Below are 19347 nucleotides of genomic sequence, written 5' to 3'. Positions count from 1 at the left end.
ACCACAGTCGTTCTGCCCCTTCCCGAGGTATATCTGCCCTCCGGGGTAGACAATCCATACCTCGGCGGACTCCCCTAGGTGTCTTGTTTTCAGAAATGTGTGGGTTTAGTAGATTTCCCTAGATGGCCGCCAAGCCAGGGGCCAAAAGCTCATGGCACCCCCCATGCGAGATAGGCCATTTTGTTGTCTCCTCAATAGGTTTTGGGCCCTTGCCTGTCTCGGTTCCTTGACCCACCCACGAGAGTGAGGTACCATGTTTATCGGTAGACCAGAGGGAACGCTGGGGGGGAGGAAATTTGTGGATCCACGCAGATTCCAGAACTTTCCCAGACAGTTATTTGAGATAAAAAGTGTTTTATTCAATGACATTTAAGGTGTGCAGGGGACTCTGGGTAGGAGAATGTTGGAGGACCCATGCAAGCTATACCATTGGACTCCCTTGGGTGTCTAGTTCCAGAAATGTGTGAGTTTGGTGGGTTTCCTTTGATGGCCGCCGAGCTCCGGGCCAAAAACTAATGGGACACCCCTTGCAAAACCAGGTTGGTTTGTGATAGGTAATTTTGATGTTGCCTCAATAGGTTTTGTGCTCTTGCCTGTCATGGGCAATAGGCCTACCCACACAAGTGAGGTACCATTTCTCTTGGAAGACTTTGGGGAATGCGGGGTGGGAGGAATTTTGTTGATCCACGCAGATTAAAGAACTTTCCACCACGGAAATGTAAGTAAAATGTGTTATTTAAAAAAAAAAAAATTACGTTCACAAGGGATTCTGGGTAACAAAACCTGGTGAGAGCCAGTCATATTACCCCATCCTGGATTCCCCTTGGTGTCTAGTTTTAAAACATTTATAGGTTTGCTAGGTTTCCCAAGGTGCCGGCAGAGCTAGGGTTAAAAACTACAGCTAGGCACTGTGCAAACAAAGGGTCACTTTTCACTGTGAAAATGTGGTGTGTCCACGTTGTGTTTTGCGCTGTTTCCTGTGGCGAGCACTAGGCCTACCCACACAAACGAGGTTCCATTTTTCTCAGTACACTTTTGGGACCGTGGGGTGGGTAGAATTTTGTGAATCAACACATTTTCGGGAACTTTCCACCTAATAAATGTGAGGAATATGTTTTTTTTTGACAATGTTTTATGTTTGCAAGGGAATCTGGTTAACAGAACCTGGTGAGAGCCAGTCAAGTCACCCCATCCTGGATTCCTCTGGGTGTCTAATAAATTTTTTTTTTATAGGTTTGCTAGGTTTCCCTAGGTGCCGGCAGAGTTAGGGTTCAAACACTACAGCTAGGCACTTTACGGAAAAAAGGGTAATTTTTCACTGTGAAAATGTGGTGTTCCAATGTTGTGTTTTGCGCCATTTCCTGTCGCGAGCACTAAGCCTACCCACACAAGTGAGGTTCCATTTTTCTTGGAGGACTTTGGGAAATGCGTGGTGGGAGGAATTTTGTGGATCCACACAGATTCCAGAACTATCCACCACAGAAATGTGAGGAAAATATGTTTTTTTTTTTACAGTCTTTTAGGTTTGCAGGGGATTCTGGGTAACAGAACCTAGAGAGAGCCAGGCAAGTCACTAGTCAAGCCACCCCCATCTGGTTTCCCCTGGGTGCCTAGTTTTAACAAATTTACAGGTTTGCTAGGTTTCCCTCGGTGCCGGCAGAGCTAGGGTTCACAAACTACAGCTAGGCACTTTGCTAAAAAAGGGTCACTTTTTACCGTGAAAATGTGGTGTGTCCACATTGCGTTTTTCGGCCATTTCCTGTCATGGGCACTTCTCAGAAGACTTTGGGGAACGCACTGTCTGTAGAATTCTGTGGATCCACACAGATTCTGGAACTTTCCACTTAAGCAATGTGAGGAAAATGTGTTTTTGGACAATTATTTATGGTTGCAAGGGATTCTGGGTAACAAAACCTGGTGAGAGCCAGTCAAGTCACCCCTTCCTGGATTCCCCTGCGTGTCTAGTTTTAAAACATTTATAGGTATGCTAGGTTTCCCCAGGTGCCGGCAGAGCTAGGGTTAAAAAGTACTGCTAGGCACTGTGCAAAAAAAAGGGTCACTTTTTACTGTGAAAATGTGGTGTGTTCACATTGCGTTTTGCGCCGTTTCCTGTCGTGGGCACTAGGCCTACCCTCACAAGTGAGGTACCATTTTTCTCAGAAGACTTTGGGGAACGCACAGTCGGTAGAATTCTGTGGATCCACACAGATTCTGGAACTTTCCACTTAAGAAATGTGAGGGAAATGTGTTTTTGGACAATTGTTAATGTTTGCAAGGGGTTCTGGGTAAAAAAACCTGGTGAGAGCCAGTCAAGTCACCCCATCCTATATTCCCCTGCTTGTCTAGTTTTAAAACATTTATGGGTTTGCTGGGTTTCCCCAGGTGCCGGCAGAGCTAGGGTTAAAAACTACTGCTAGGCACTGTGCAAAAAAAAGGGTCACTTTTCACTGTGAAAATGTGGTGTGTCCACATTGCGTTTTGCACTGTTTCCTGTGGCGAGCACTAGGCCTACCCACACAAGTGAGGTTTCATTTTTCTCAGTAGACTTTTGGGAATGTGGGGTGGGTAGAATTTTGTGGATCAACACATTTTCCGGAACTTTCCACCTAAGAAATGTGAGGAATATGTTTTTTTTGTGACAATTTTTTATGTTTGCAAGGGATTCTGGGTAACAGAACCTGGTGAGAGCCAGTCAAGTCACCCCATCCCGGATTACTCTGGGTGTCTAATTTAAAAAAATGTATAGGTTTGCTAGGTTTCCCTAGGTGCCGGCAGAGTTAGGGTTCAAACACTACAGCTAGGCACTTTGCAAAAAAAAGGGTAATTTTTCACTGTGAAAATGTGGTGTGTCAACTTTACGTTTTGCGCCCTTTCCTGTCGTGAGCACTAGTCCTACCCACACAAGTGAGGTTCCATTTTTCTTGGATGACTTTGGGAAATGCGTGGTGGGTGGAATTTTGTGAATCCATACAGATTCCAGAACTTTCCACCACAGAAATGTGAGGAAAATCCTTTTTTTTTTTACAGTTTTTTAGGTTTGCAGGGGATTCTGGGTAACAGAACCTAGTGAGAGCCAGGCAAGTCAATAGTCCAGCCACCCCATCCTGGATTCCCCTGGGTGTCTAGTTTTAAAAAATGAACAGGTTTGCTAGGTTTCCCTCGGTGCCGGCAGAGCTAGGGTTCACAACCTACAGCTAGGCACTTAGCAAAAAAAGGGTCACTTTTCACTGTGGAAATGTCGTGTGTCCATGTTGCGTTTTGCGCCGTTTCCTGCCGTGGGCACTAGGCCTGCCCTCACAAGTGAGGTACCATTTTCTCAGAAGACTTTGGGGAACGCACAGTGGGTAGAATTCTGTGGATCCACACAGATTCTGGAACTTTCCACTTTAGAAATGTGAGGAAAATGTGTTTTTGGACAATTTTTTATGTTTGCAAGGGATTCCTGGTAACAAAACCTGGTGAGAGCCAGTCAAGTCACCCCATCCTAGATTCCCCTGCGTGTCTAGTTTTAAAAAATGTATAGGCCTGCTAGGTTTCCATAGGTGCCGGCAGAGCTGGGGTTAAAAAAAACAGCAAGGCACTTTCCAAAAAAAGGGTCATTTTTCACTGTGAAAATGTGGTGTGTCCACTTTGCGTTTTGTGACGTTTCCTGTCGCGGGCACTAGGCCTACTCACACAAGTGAGGAACCATTTTCTTGGAAGTCTTTGGGGAATGCGGGGTGGGTGGAATTTTGTGGAGCCACTCTGATTCCAGAACTTTCCATCAAAGAAATGTGAGGAAAATGAGTGTTTTTTTAAAATAATTTTTTAGGTTTGCAAGGGATTCTGTGTAACAGAACCTGGTGAGAGCCAGTCAAGTCATCCCATTATGTATTCCCCTGGGTGTCTAGTTTTCAAAAATAAATAGGTTTGCTAGGTCTCCTGTTGGAAGGGGCGATCCCAGGGGGCCAGGCTATGCTCCCCCAACCACTCAGTGACCCACCTCTCCCACAAATACTGCCGAGTCTTATCGTGAAGTCCTCAACGGGGAGGACTTTGAGTCTAGGATCGTACACACTGAGCTCACACCACACTTACGAACGGACACCACACCGTAGATTACAATAAGCAAGTTCTTTATCAATAGTAAAAAGAAATCAGCATTCGTATTTACAAGCGATCGAGGGATCGTAAAGTTTCAGGAATTCGGGAACAGGGAAGTGGGACAGTCTCAATCTTTAGGCCAGCACGAAGCGTACCCTGCGCACAGCTCTCAATCCTCGAGCCGGGGAATACGAAAGATGGTGAACGTACTGGCTGCTTCACGCACTTCGGGACGAAACAGGTTGTGTTGGTAGCGTCAATTGGCCAGCCGGACCAGAGTACTCCACGAGCCGCGACGAGGTCAGCAGGGCTCGATCCGGAGGTCAGTTCTTGAGGAGCCGCAACCACGTCAGCAGGGCTCAGGATGTTCCACGAAGGTCTTTAGTGTTCAAGATCGAGCCGCGATGAGGTCAGCAGGGCTCCGATGTTCTAGTTCCGTCTTTACGAGGATGAGCCGCGACAGCGTCAGCAGGGCTCGAAGAGTTCGAAGGTTCAGTTTTCCCCAAGGGTAAGCCGTGATCAGATAAGCAGGGCTCTCTTGTCCAGGATACAACTGCCCGCTAGTTGTTGAGCGGGCCTTGGTATAGTCCAGTGGCCCTTTGATGTCCGGACCCTCGCAGGCGGGGGTCTCATGCCTTGTGGGCTGGTCGTTGGAGAGGTCCGTCGGTTGGCCCTTTGATCCCTTTGAAGATGCGTCCGGGAATTCCCAGACGCCCAGCAGGGTCTGGAGCCAGCTCTCGGGGAGACCAGAGGTGCGATTGAAACCGGCCCACAGGGGAAGGCCAGAGGTGTGAGGGAAACCAGTCTCTCAGGGGAGGCCGGAGTTGCAATCGAAACTCCATGTCTTATCTCACTCAGGGAGCCCTTTACCCCCCAGCTGGGACTGGCGCGTCTGGGGCCTAAGTTTCGCTGGGGCCGGGGTCAGGCAAGGCCCAGGGAGTCAGGGACCTCGGGAGGGGAAAACGGCGGTCGGGGCCCTTTGGGGTGATGCAGGTTCGGGGTGCCCGGGGCAGGGAAGGAGGACGGGGGAATGCTGGGCTGGTCGTCGGTTGGTTGGGTCGTGTAGGGAGTTTGGGCGGACAGGGAACAGGACGACCACGGGCTTCTGGGTGCAGAGCCAGGCTAACGGGGTGCTTAGGAACGGGGGGAACCACGCCACGAGGCCAGGTCCAACATCTCCCTAGGTGCCGGCAGAGCTAGGGTTCACAAACTACAGCTAGGCGCTTTGCAAAAATAGGGTAATTTTTCATTGTGAAAATGTGGTGAGTCCACGTTGCTTTTTGAGCTGTGTCCTGTCGTGGCACGTGAGGTACCATTTTTATCGGAAGACTTAGGTTAACACAGAATTGTAGAGCAACTGTTATTACCTATAGACTTTCAATGCATTTCTGCCTTCCAAATGAAAGACAGTGTGTAAAAAATAAGTCATTTTGAAGAATAACCTATAATTCTCATGCTAGTATGGGTATTCCCAATTTCGGAAATGTGCAAATATCTACTGTTTCTAAACTCTATATTTTGTTCCCATTTCAGAAGTACATAGGCGAGTTTCATACCAATTTTTCTATTTATACATTTTCCCAGAATAATTGCTATATACCTGGTACATAATAAAAAACCATTGTAAGTCGCTGCTCCGTTATTGGCTCTGGGATCGTCAGGTTCTTGGTGAACCTACAAGTCCTATATGTCCTCACAACCAGAAAGGTCCAGCGGATGTAATGGTATATTGATTTCAAACAGCTATCATATTTAGAAGAAGTCACAGGTGCAAACCTTGACACAAATGGCTGTTTTTTTCAACTAATTTGCAATTTCCCCAATATTCATCAGTTAGTTTCTATGAAGAAACCTTGAAGGATCTACACAAATAACCCCTTGCTGAATTCAGAATTTTGTCTACTTCTCTAAAATGTATAGCTTTCCAGGATCCATTATTGCTTTAAACCCTACTTCTATCATTAATTGGAAAGAGGTTGAAAGCACAAAAAATAGCAAAAATAGGCTATGTCCCAGAAAAATGGGGTCCACCAGAAATGCGTACTGGCATCCAACTGTGTAAAATATTTTGGTTTTCTTAAAAAGTATGCTTGTCCCTGAAAGCTGGGAATATGGTGATTTCAGCACCAAACCCCTTTTTTTATACTATCTACAGGGAAAAAACAAAGGCTTTCATCTGTAGCCCTTTGTTCCCATTTTTCCCCCCAAAAACTAAATGTAGCTGTATTTTGGCTAATTTCTGGGTCCCCTCCAAAGGAATGCTCAAAGCCTGGGTACCTTTAGAATCCCCATGATGTTGGAAAAAAAGGACACATATTTGGCGTGGATACCTTATGTGGTCAAAAGGTTACAGTGGCCTAAGCATGAACTACCACAAATAGGCAAAAAAAAAGGCTAGTTCAGGATCTGTTTGATGGCATGACTTCTTGTTCTTTTCCTCAATTCCAGGCTACTTTTAAATGTCCTCACTTGTTTTGGAAAAAAATTCTCGATACTTATGGAAGTAGTTCTAGATGTCTATTTATTTTTTTGCTTCCAGAAGATTACTTGTCTACACAGGATCCTCTTCTCAGAATTTTGACGGTACTCCCAAAAGCATCCTTGATCTATAAATTCTTTCATTTCACTAATCCGGAGCGCGCTACGTCTAAGTTAGAACTTACTTGGGAAACGGATTTGGGTTGTGATTGTAGCATCGAGTTCTGGAACAAGATTTGGGCTAGGTCAATAAAAATCTCTAGATCTGCATCCACCACTCAATCTCAGTTTTTTCTATACCAGAGGCTATTTTTTAGTCCTACCTTCATAGCTGATTGTGCACATGCTTATAATAAGACTTGTTGGTCCTCTGACTGTCCTTTGGCTGACCTGATGCACCTTCTGTTTTCCTGCCCCTGGTAGTCTCCTTTTAGGTACAAATTTGGTCTTCTATTTCAATTCTTTTTAATTTACAAATCCCTATATCAAATGTTCTTCTTTTTACAGGAAGCTTATCAGAGTCGCTGGGGTTATTGACTCATGAAAGAGGGTTGTTTGACTTGTTGGTAGCTTTAGCTTTTCAGGAAATTATAACAAATTGGAAATGTTCAAATAGACTCTTGGATAGCTAAAATGGAAGGAATGCTGAACTGTCCGGCGTCTACAGAGCAGGCTTAGATTATGCCAATTTTGTTGGCTACATCCAGTGCATCATAGTCTGGAGCTAGACGCACATATGCTTTCTTCTCGCCGTCTGGCCTGATCAAGGTATTGGCCTTGACAACATCAATATCATAAAGCTTCTTTACATCCTGTTTGATCTGATACTTGTTAACCTTGACATCCACAATGAAGACCAGCGTGTTGTTATCTTCAATCTTCTTCATGGCAGACTCCGTGGTAAGAGGGAACTTAATAATCGCATAATGGTCAAGTTTGTTCCTACGAGGAGCACTCTTCCTGGGATACTTCGATTGCCTCCCTAACCTCAAGGTCCTCAGCCTCCTCAAAGTGGGGCTGTCCTAATTTTCTTCTTCTTGTGACTGTGTACCCCCTTAAGAACAGCCTTTTTAGCTTTCAAAGCCTTGGACTTTGCTTCAGTTTTAAAAGGGACAGCTTCCTTCTTGGCCTTCGGTGCCATGTTGGGGGTTGAAAGGAATGGATAGATAAAAATGATATTCTCAGCTCCTTCCAAGCCACTTTCCGCAGGAAAGTTTTAACCATTGACAAAGCCTTTCATTTTTGTTGCTCTACTGGAGGACTTTTGTAATCGTCAAGAGCAAACTTTATGTTGCATTCATCGATTTAAAATCCCCTTTTGATTTAGACCCTCTGTTTGGTCTTTAGACGACCCTTGCTAATTTGGCTATGCCCCCTGACATCCTATTGTTATGAGTACATCTACATAAGAATAATTATGTACAAATGATCTAGGGTGACCAGGGCCAGTTGACCGACAGGATACTAGTACTTAAAGGAGTCCACCAGAAATGTGTCCTGGCATCCACACTGTGTTCGTTATTTATAAACAACATCGTGCATTTTCTGCCCCAGGTAGATATGGATGTCCCCTCATTGGCCAAAGTCAAAACTCCCATTTTCCCATTGGTGATGACACTTTGTTGATTTCAAAGACCCTGAGCAGCCTCCAAAAACTCTTTACTCACTTTATTGAGTGTTGCATTGCTCGTGACTTGGAGAGCAACAATTTCAAAACCAAATTGATGTTGTTTAATCTATAAAAATTGCATAAAAGGAGTATTGTCCTCGGGTGTATTCCCTCTTGAAAAGGTGTAATCTTTCACTTATGGGTGTGACATTCTCTGGAGGCATGACTTAAATGTCCCATGTCAACAAAGCGGCCATAAAACGCACGCAGGTGTTGGGTGCATTACTCAAAGAATATTGTACTTCCTATCACGCCCACACTGAAAATCTACAAGACAAATGCATTGGGTTCAGCCCTTTACAGGGCCAAACTTGATGTTTTCTAATACAGAGGTACTAGCTAGAGTTAAAAACAAATTTTAGAGCAATCTAACTTTTTTCCCTTTCAGTTCTCCACTGTCTCCACTCCTCATGGACCTGGGTGTTAGAAAGTTGGCAAGTAAAATCAGGTCGCATACATTACTATATAGGAGGCATCTATGGCCTACTCCCAAACCAACCCACTATGCTGTTGCCCTCCATGAAGTAATGAAAGTCAACTATTTCAGTAAGGTACCCTGGCTCTCTTAAATCAAAGAGATGCATTATTCCCTTGGGGTGTCTAGTTGTTGGTGCACATGGCTACAACTAGCTTCCAGGCCAAGGTCTTTTTGAAACGGCACTACTGGGCAATCACAATGAGCAATGAATCCTGGAAAGCTCTCTTTTCCAAGCCATCAAGTGAATTCATTGATTTTAAGCCCTCCTTTGGCTATGAGTTGCTATGGGACCAGGTGTCTGGCACACTGTACAGGAAGTTAGACTTTCACTTTAGTGTAGGCACCCTACTATTGAGAGTTTTCACCTCCAAATGGGCTAATGGGGGAGTTGCTGTGTACCCGGCTTGCAACTCGTTTGAGGAGAGCATGTCACCTGTCTTTTTTGCATGATCAGCTTACGCTTCACCCTGTGGAATTGGAGTACCTCTATATGCAGGTTGCTAGGTGTACCCAGTCACCGTATCGCTCTTCACATAATTATAGCCCCCGTATTTGCCACCTCTGTTGCCAAGTTCCTAGGTGCTATGTGTATACTTAGGAGAAAGGCTTTTTCCCCTCCATCAGTAGGATGATGTTGTTTGCACTGTTTTTCTGACACCACACTGCGGTATCACTCGTGCACTACCTCATGCAAATTATTGAGCTCATGCAAATACTGTTATGCTTTTAACTTTGATCTACTTTAATATTTGCTATAAATCAGTTACTGGAGTGTACTATTTTCGGTTTTTTTAATGTGACTCTGCTTATTGTCGAACTGTATTTTTTATCCATTTACTAGCTCACCTGTCGCGCGATGCTGCAATCTTATCAGAAAGGTTTGTTTCTGCTGCTCAGAAAGATAAGTATCTCTCCAACATCCTTGTTATTGATTTACTCTGCTTTGCTTATCTGATACTTGTATATATGTAAATAGGATGTCATTTAGTATTAAGTTTTTATATATGTAAATAGGATGTTATTTAGTATTAAGAGTTTCCTAGGTTTTCTGGGATTGGCCTATATCTTCTGAATACCTCAGAATGGCCTTTTAAGGTTAAAGTTTAACTTTTTTCTCTGGTTTTTGTACGCTTTCTAATGATACTTGTGTCTCGCACTCGATATTGGCCCCTGTGTCTTTCACCCTAGACTACTTCCCCTCCGGTTCTATGTCGAACCAGATTAGGTCTCATCGCATTTAGTACACTTTTGAACATGAGCGCGAGAGCACAGCGCCTACACGCTCATACCTTGCGCCCCCATCACGACTCGGGTTCATTCCCGATCCCGCACCGTCGCATTTGGTATACTTTTGAATGCAAGCGCGAGAGCACAGCGCTTACACGCTCATACCGACTACTTCCACTACAATTCTATGTCGAACCGGATTAGGCCTCTTCACATTTGGTATACTTTTGAACGCGAGCGCGAGAGCACAGCGCTTACACGCTCATACCTTGCGCCCCCATCACGACTCATGTTCATTCCCGATCCCGCACCATCTCATCAACACTCCGTCTCGGCACAACGAAGACTGATTAGACATGTTTGTGCAGCTTCTCCGGTCCCAACGCGCGTAGCTGCGCTCGAGGAGGGCCGGGTCACATCAGAGGAATTCACCTTCGGAGGGCCGTGTTACATTAGAGCAATTCACCTTCGGAGCGATTCTCGATGGTCGTTCATTTGAGAAGAACGGTCTTGATCATTTTGTATTCGAACAGCTTCTAATCTTGCTTTTTTTTAAAAATGTTATGACAGAAACCTTTGCGGGAGTGTACTCAACAACTTCCCAAAGTTTCATGGCGATCGGATGAATCGTGTAGTAATGCATAAAGGACAAACAGAAGACAGACAGACATACATTTGTTTTTATATATAGATTTTTTCTTTTTATTCATGTATGTACTTTTATGGCCCAGGTGGCTGAAATACAGTTATTTGAACTGGTGGGGCTGAGGGCCATTCTTTTACTCAACACCAATGGACATCCAAATGCTCGGAGACACATTGTGGCCTATGCCAATAAAGCCTGCCTGAACCAGAACATGCCTATTCTCAGAATGAAAAGAAGAGTCTGGCTGCAGTGTGGGCCTGCAAACATTTTCATGTATTTCTACATAGGAAATATTTTGATATTATTACAGGCCACCAGGCGTTGCTCAGAAAGCTAAGATGCCTTCTCACATCAAAAGGTGGGAGTTGTGACTGCAAGAAACTAGTGTTTCACCCAGCACACTCCTTCCTACTTAAGCAGAGGAGATGCAAGCGTGCAGTCAGTAACGATTACCTTGCTGTGCTTTTCTATTCGTCATTGTTGGTAGCAGCACGTATAGCTTTGTTTAGTAGAAGGGGTGAGGCTTAAGTTTTTTATGCTTTCTAACGTGGGGCAAATGTTTTTAACTTCATTTTAAAGTAACATGTAACTGTTGTTTGCCTGCATTCGCACTTTACGGTTACCAGACTGACTAAGGTGAGTCGGTGTACTCCGCCTGTAAGAGCAGGTCACCAAGCACACGCCTTCTTGGTCAGCATACTAGTGTTTCACCAAGCACGCTCCTCCCTACTTAAGCAGAGGAGATGCAAGCGTGCAAGGGCGCACCTAGGTCAAGCCCATCTGCGCCCGTCCGCGCACCAGGCGAGTCTAGCGCTAGCCATCCCGCTGGCCGAAAGCAGCTCCCCACTAAGGATACTACCATTTGTTATTCAAGGGACCACCTCATGGCAATAGGTGAGCACAGCAATGTGAGTAATGAAGGCATGATGCGCGGGGAGGGAGGGTTTACACTCACAGACAGTACACAAAACAATTTAAAGTGTGGTCTTATCAATGTGCGATCGCTGGTAAAACATTATCAGGATATCTTTGTCCTGCTAGAGCAAAGGTCTTCAATCTGTGGGGCGCGACCCCCGGGGGGGGGGGGGGTCATGGAGTCCTGGGAAGGGGGTTGCAGATTCTGTCAGAGCGTGGCTTGCCTTAACCCATAAACTCAATACCTGCATATTTTAAAGGTTCCTGCAGCTTTGCTCCGCTCATTGTACACACATAATAGGGCCAGTCGAGAGCAGGTGGCGCGTTGAACTCTTTGAGTATACACATGTATTCCCCTCATTTTAACACTGTAACGTAAAATGCATTAAATATATCGAGTGTATAGTGATTGTTGTAATTTTTCATAAAAGAGGAAACGTAATTACTTTTGAAAACACGTTTACCTACATACGTTACGTTCATTGATGTTTAAAGAAACATTTCAAGTTTAGTGATTTCAATGAGATTTCTATGGTGTTTTTAAATTAGTTTGTTACCAGTGGTGCTAGAAGATTAAAATTAATATCTGATGTAAGGTGTAGTTTGTAATAAATTGACTCCAAGCCAAGCAAAGTTATTTCACAGTCGCGTGCAACTGCAGGCACCTTTTCTTTTACTGCACCTCTCAATGGGCTACAAAAAATTCAGTGCCTTAAACAGAAAAGAGCTGCAGTTTGCTCAATAGACGCTTGTACATTATTGTCGTTGTTATGATCCAGTTTTCTCAATTCTGGATTACAATTAAATATAAACGGCAATCTTATCTATAAAATGTAGAATGTATTTGTTTCTGTCATATTTGTGAAAATAAATGCAGCCCAATAACAGGTTATTTAGAACAACTGTACTAATAAATGCGTATTCACAAGTATATTACTACAGTGCAGAGGCCAAAATTAAGTTTATGGTAAAACCTTCATGATGAAGCATTTCATACCGCTTCACAGATTGCTTGTAATAATTACTTTGCACAGGGAAACAACACTCCTATAGGCATTGCATCTCTTCAGTTTTCTTTAACCTACTTCAGAAATGTACCCCTTACATCCTGGTTTTGGTAAGATAAGCAGGGCTTTAAGTGGGCCAGGTCTGAGCACCGGCAGTTTTTTAAAGGGGGCCTCGAAACGGGTCTCTATCGGGCTCTGCTTTGTGCCCTGGCACAGGCGGTTTGTTTTTTCCGGACTGCCGTGACAGCAGGCACATGATGTGCGCTGCTCACACTGCTCACTTCTCACTAGTGGAGAAGTTACAGCATGACGACATGCCAGGTGAGCTCTTCGATGTGCGCTGCTCACACTACTCACTTCTCACTATTGGAAAAGTTACGGCATGACGACATGCCAGGTGGGCACATCGCTGTTCAAACTACTCAATTCTCATTAGCGGAGACAGTGCGGCATGACGTCATGCCAGGTGAGCGTTGTAAGGGAAGGGAAATCCTTTCAAGAGTCATTTTCTCTCTGGATTTCCCTTCTCTTTTTGAGACTCAGGAGCATTAACATTGTCGTGGTGTTACCAGGGCTTTAAGTGGAAACTTTTTCAATATTAAAAAGAGCAAGCCAAAGTTGCTGCTTATGCAACTAACAACCATTGACAAGGCCAAAAGTCCTAACTTGTTGTAGGTATGATGTTACTTGTTGTATTATATATCTGGATACAATGACAGAAACAGCAAAATACAAGTTGGGTGGCACACTATGCTAAGCACAGATTTTTAGCTTGTGTTTTTAAGCCACACCCTTAATTACATTGGCCACACCCCTTTGAGAGACCCCCTACCCCTTCAGTTTTTTCATCCCACTTAAAGCCCTGAAAGGTTTTGTTAAAACAAGCACACGTGATTAAAATCCCATTGCATAAAACGTGTAAGCAGATTCTCTGTCTCTCGCTATTCCCCCATTGACCGCAATGAAGTGTGTAATTACTATTCTACCCCCACACGTTTTGATAGTAGGGAAGGTTACTTCTACTTTTAGTGCAGGACGTTGATAAACCATTTGCTATAGCTTGCAACTTGCATTACCATAAGGCAGAGGTCTTCAATCTGTGGGACGCAATGCCCAGGGGGTCGCAGATTCTTCAGTTTCACTTGTCCCTGCAAAAAGACAGCCCTCCTGCCCTGGGAAAGCTAATTTAGATCATTATCAGCTGCTTTGCCTGCCTGAATGAAAAGCAAATGTGCCTTAATAGTTAATCTGCAAGTGTTAAGGATGCTTAGGAGCAGTCTGGCTCTTTGTGATGACAAAGATTTGTTTGGCTCGGTGATGGTCATCCTGCGGCATCGGTGAGACCAGGGCTGAGGTGGGGAGTGAAGGCGGTGCTCTTTGCTGTGCTGACAGATCACGGTGCAGGTGATAGTGCCAGTTGCAGGGAGCTGGTGTTGGTCGGTCCAGACTGCGGTGTGGGACGGGACGGTGTGTCGAAGACTTGAGAGCAGTGCCCCCAAGCCAGGGTTGCAGTGTGAGATGCGGCAGTGCTCTCTGCGGTGCCTTGAGGACTCGGAGCCAGCAACGGAGCCAACCTCAGAGTCGGTTGCTTTCCCCTCTCTGTGGAAACTGAATCCACAATTCCAGAGGCGGGAACCAGAGATAGGTGAAGTCTTTGCGGTCCCTTTGACTTCAGAACAGGAGGCACGCTCTACTTCAAGCCCTTGGAGATACTCAGCAACAAGTAAAGAAAGTTTAGTCCAGTCCTTTCACTGCCCAAGACAGAAGCAGCAACTGCAGGCCAACACAACAAAGCAACAACACAGCAAAGGGGCAGTATTCCCCTTGGCAGTTCTTTCAGCTCTTCTTCTTGGCAGGTTCCTTGATTCGAGCGAATTCTAAAGTTCTGGGCCCCAATATTTTTACTCAGTTTCTCTTTGTGCATTTGGGCAGAGAGTGCCTGTGCCAAACCAGTTCCGTCCTCTCTGGCCCAGCTTCCTGGCAGGAGGTGGTGACAGCATTGTCCAAGGCAGACCAGGCCCATTCAGGTGCCAGGAAATCTCCTCCCACTACTATAAACACAGCCCAGGTCTATTCAGCACAGCCCTGGCTCATCCAGGAAAGGCTGGACACACCTTGACCCCCCCCCCCAGTGACTGTCTGATGAAAATGCACATCCCCAGCCCCTGTCACTCCAAATCCAGAGAGTCAATCCACAAAACCAGCAGAGACACACAGGATGGCTAAGCAACAAAATACCTACTTTCTAAAAGTGGCATTTCCAAACACAGAACATAAAAATCATCTTTACTAAAAGATTCATTTTTATATTCTGAGTTCAGGCATACTAAACCCCATTTCTCTATCTTGTCCCAATGGGAAGATATGCTTGTAAGATGTTATAAGTAAACTCACATTCTATCCTATGGCAAAAATAGCCTTTCCATAGTGAAAAATGAAACACAGTGTAATCCACTGCCAGGACATGTCACACATACCAGTACATGTCCTACCTTTTAATAAACATGGCACCCTGCCCACAAGGGTACCTTGGGATACCTTAGGGTTGCCTTGCATGTAAGAAAAGTTAGGAATAGGGCCTGGCAAGTGGGTGCACTTGCCAGATCAACATGGTAGTTACGAACTGCATGCATACACTGCAGTGGCAGGTCTGAAACCCCTTTTCAGGGCTGCTTTGATGAATGGCACAATCAGTGCTACAGGCCCACCAGCAGCATTTGATTTACAGGCCCTGGCACCCTCAGTGCACTTTTACTAGGGACTTACTGGTAAGTCAAACATGCCAATCATGGAAACACCATTACATAAAACAATTTGCAATAGGAGCACTTGCACTTTAACACTGAACAGCAGTGAGTAAGTGCGCAGAGACACTACACCAGAAAAGAGAGTCAAAACTAGGATGTCAGAAAGGAAAAAAAACAGGGGAAATATGCCAAAAGATGCCAGGTCTAACAGGTGCATTTATGGTTGTCGATAGTTGTTGACGATGAGGAGTACCAGTTTCTAGAAACTTTTGTCAGAAGGGGGTCCTTACGCCTAAAAAGGTTTGACAAGGGGGTCCCGGTATCAAAAAGTTTGAAGACGTCTGTGCTAGAGGGTTATAACCTGGATCTACTGTTTCTTACAGAAATATGGGCGTGAACCGACTACGAGGTTGTATTGGGGCTGGCTTGCCCCTCAGGCTACAAGGTTTTTCACAAGCCTAGGTTAACTGGGAAAGGAGTAGGGGTGGGAGTGATGTACAAGGAAACATATAATGTTGCCCCTTTTACGGTGGACAAAGTGAATGTTATTGAAATGCTAGGTTTCTCCCTTAGGGAAGCTAAAGGACATCTAGTCTCGGCATAGTCTGCCATAGACCGCCTGGAGGAAAAAGCCCTCAGTGTCGAGAACTAATTGATACTTTTTTTAACATTGTCGTCACCCACTCCAAACTACTTATCTTACGGGACTTTAATCTACGGAACAATGGGACCCTAGATTCAGCCTCGAGAGACTTACTACAAGCCTGTAAGACCTTATATCTGCAGCAATTAGTGCAGCAACCCACGCACCAGGGAGGTCATAGGTTAGACCTAATATTTGCCAATCTTAATGAGGTAGAAATCACAGAAATATTGCCTCTAGACAGAACAGACCGATTCTTAATACAGTTCCAGTTATTAATTCACACTGCAAATAAAGGGAATTACAAAACTGCCCAGTCTGGCTCCTGTCGTTATGGCAGGGAAAGGAACAACCTGCTTCAAAATAAACACTGTCCTTGTTTTGATGAAATAGCCTTGTTGATACCAGTAAATCACTGGGGGAAAACTACTCTAATCTTTGTAGGCAGATAAATCTCTCTGGACAAATGGGGCCCCATGAAAAAGATTGAGGGCAGGGACAAACCATCAACCCTGTGGTATAGTGAAAAGTTAAGAAGACTGAGGAAAGAGTGTAAACAGGCTGAGAGGAAGTGGGGAAGGGAGTATGGAGAACAGGACAAAATCATTATGAAAAAGGCACTGAGTGCCTATATAGTAGCTATTGCTAAAGCTAAAGCGGCATACTAAGCTAAAATTATTTTACAAGCACCCAAAAGCATGAAGGCGTTATTTAATGTAGTAAGTAACCCCTCCAAACCGGAGCGCGTAAAAAGCAAAGTTGTGTCCACACAAGAGTTATTCAACAAGCTAGCATTGCATTTTGACGAGAAGATCAATAAAATGATTGGCAGTCTCAAAAGTAGTAAAGACGTTGAAATGACCCATGAACATGGCCCACTTGGCCTAAGAACAAAGGAGCTGAAAGAAAGTAGAGTCGTTAATGGAGCTCAGGTCATCATGTATTAAGTGCCGATCCCGACGGAGGAAGGCTTTAACAAACTTGCACTGAGTGTGTCCTCTGGATCACCTCTTGACCCTCTTCCCCACAGGATAAGGAGATAATTTAACCAAGAGCTCTACCCCCAACTCAAACTGATATGTGGTCAATCTTTAAGTAGTGGTATAGTTCCTGAGTGTTGGAAGCAGGTTATTTTAACACCTCTTTTGAAAAAGGCCACTTTTGACCCCCTGTGTCTGTGCAACTATAGACCTATCTCCTTGCGGCCATACCCGGTCTTGGAGAGGCTGGTCAGTCCAACCCTATCCCTATTTTTGGAGGAAAATCCTCTGGTAGACTGCTGGCAATTCGGTTTCCATCCAGCTCACGGAACTGAAACAGCTCTAGTGACAGTCCTTGATGGATTCAGAATGCGGGCTGACAAGGGACATCCAGTAATATTAGTATTGCTGGACATGTCAGCCGAATTCGACACAGTCAATCACACCATTGTGCTGGAAAGGTTAACCGATGTTGGTATCAGGGGTAAATCACTGGAATGGTTTCAGTCTTACCTCTCTGGTAGACAGCAAGCAGTGTCTATGCCACCTTTCTCCTCCAGTTACAGTCCCATCTTGAATGGGGTCCCGCAAGGCTCAGCAATACGTCCCATCTTATTCAACATCTACTTGTGACCACTAATCTATATTATTAGATCCTATAGACTAGAACCTGTGAACTATGCAGATGACACTCAGATTGTTTTCTCGTTAGAAGGGAATCAAGCGGTGTCACTGGACAGATTTCATGAGCGCATGCTGAAAACTGTTGTATGGTTTAGGGAAAACTCCTTACAATTTTACGACGAAAAAACAGATATTACACTGCGCTGCTAGTAAGCCTCCATGTCCACTCTCAGCTGACTTCTGGCCTATTCCCACCGATAAACCTTTGAAGCCATCCCAATCGGTACGTAATTTGGGGGGGATGTTTGGTAACACACTACATCTGGCATCTCAAGTAAACAAGTTAGCTGGCTTGAGCTTCTCGCTGCTCAGAGCCCATCGGAAAATTCGACCGCTGCTATCGATCCCAGCAAGGGCACAGGTGGTGAGAAGCACTATTCGGAGCAGACTAGATTACTGTAATGGCCTGATGCTTGGGGCCCCTATTATTTTGATAAGGAAACTACAGAGAGTTCAAACTTTGGCTGTGAAGCTAGCCTTAAATAGACATCGTAAGTCCTCTGCCGCTTTAGCTTTGAGGGATCTTCACTGGCTTTCAATTCTGCAGAGAGTACAGTTTAAGTCACTGTGCCTGGTCTTTAGTAAGAATGGGCAAATTTTGTGAATCAGCGGTCTGCAAATTCGAGTGAAATCGCAAAAAAAATGCAAATTCATGGATTTTCCCGCGAAATTGTGGATTTTTTTGCGATTGTCACCATACTAAACTGGAGTACTTTCTACTGGCTAATCAGTAAGTGCTACCTCATTGGGTAAATGTATCGTGCTTTTACTTCACTACAGCTGCGTTAAGGCCCCGAAGTGTTGTCTCCAGTGACCACGTGTGTCTGTAACTTTACCACCACGCCCATAGGCGCCGAGGTCCCTCGAGTGAGCTGTCCATCACAGTGGGGGAAAGGGCGGGAAGAGGTTGCATAGCCTAGTGTGTGTGGGGCCGGGCTTCTGTGCGAGTTCACATGCCTCTTGTTTATAAAGGGTCAGAGACCGATCAGAGCAGCAAATGAGGAGAAAGCAGTAAGTGCTACCTTGTTGGGTAAATGTATCGTGCTTTTCCTGCACTACAGCTGTGTAAAGACTCAGAAGAGTTGTCTCCAGTGACTCCGTGTGTCTGTAACTTTGCCACCACGCCCATAGGCGCCGAGGTCCCTCGAGTGCACTGTCCATCACAGTGGGGGAAAGGGCGGAAAGAGGTTGCATAGCCTAGTGTGTGTGGGGCCGGGCTTCTGTGCAAGTTCACATGCCTCTCGTTTATAAAGGGTCAGAGACCGATCAAAGCAGCAATTGAGGAGAAAGCAGTAAGTGCTACCTCGTTGGGTAAATGTATCGTGCTTTTCCTGCACTACAGCTGTGTAAAGGCCCAGACGAGTTGTCTCCAGTGACCCCGTGTGTCTGTAACTTTGCCACCGCGCCAATAGGCGCCGAGGTCCCTCGATTGAGCTGTCCATCACAGTGGGGGAAAGGACCGGAAGAGGTTGCGTAGCCTAGTGTGTGTAGGGCTGTGTGAGTTCACATGCCTCTTGTTTATAAGGGTCAGAGGCCGATCAGCGCAGCAGATGAGGAGAAAGCAGCCTCCTGGTCACTGGAAGTACAGGGGGATTGCGCTCGAGAAACTCGTGGATGCCTAGACCCCCATCACGGATTAACGCTAATTGTAGGTAGTAGATCTGGGGAGGAAGCACACCTGCCTAGCACCGACTGTGCTCACTAGATTCTTGGGCTGATTATAATGCGTTACTGAATTTGAGCTTCAACTAGGGCACCTGTTATCTGTAAGTGCTTCCTGCTGAGGTTTA

The 19347-nt window shown here is 45.1% G+C and overlaps 1 pseudogene; it reads right to left on the bottom strand.

Moving 5' to 3' along the window:
• Nucleotides 1–7235: 7235 nt before the first annotated feature.
• On the bottom strand, nucleotides 7236–7702 carry LOC144819811 (large ribosomal subunit protein uL23 pseudogene; annotated as a pseudogene).
• Nucleotides 7703–19347: the final 11645 nt, after the last annotated feature.

This window comes from Lissotriton helveticus, chromosome 2_1 (assembly GCF_964261635.1).
Source record: "Lissotriton helveticus chromosome 2_1, aLisHel1.1, whole genome shotgun sequence".
Classification (NCBI taxonomy): domain Eukaryota; kingdom Metazoa; phylum Chordata; class Amphibia; order Caudata; family Salamandridae; genus Lissotriton; species Lissotriton helveticus.
This window is presented reverse-complemented; position numbering and strand designations above follow the sequence as displayed.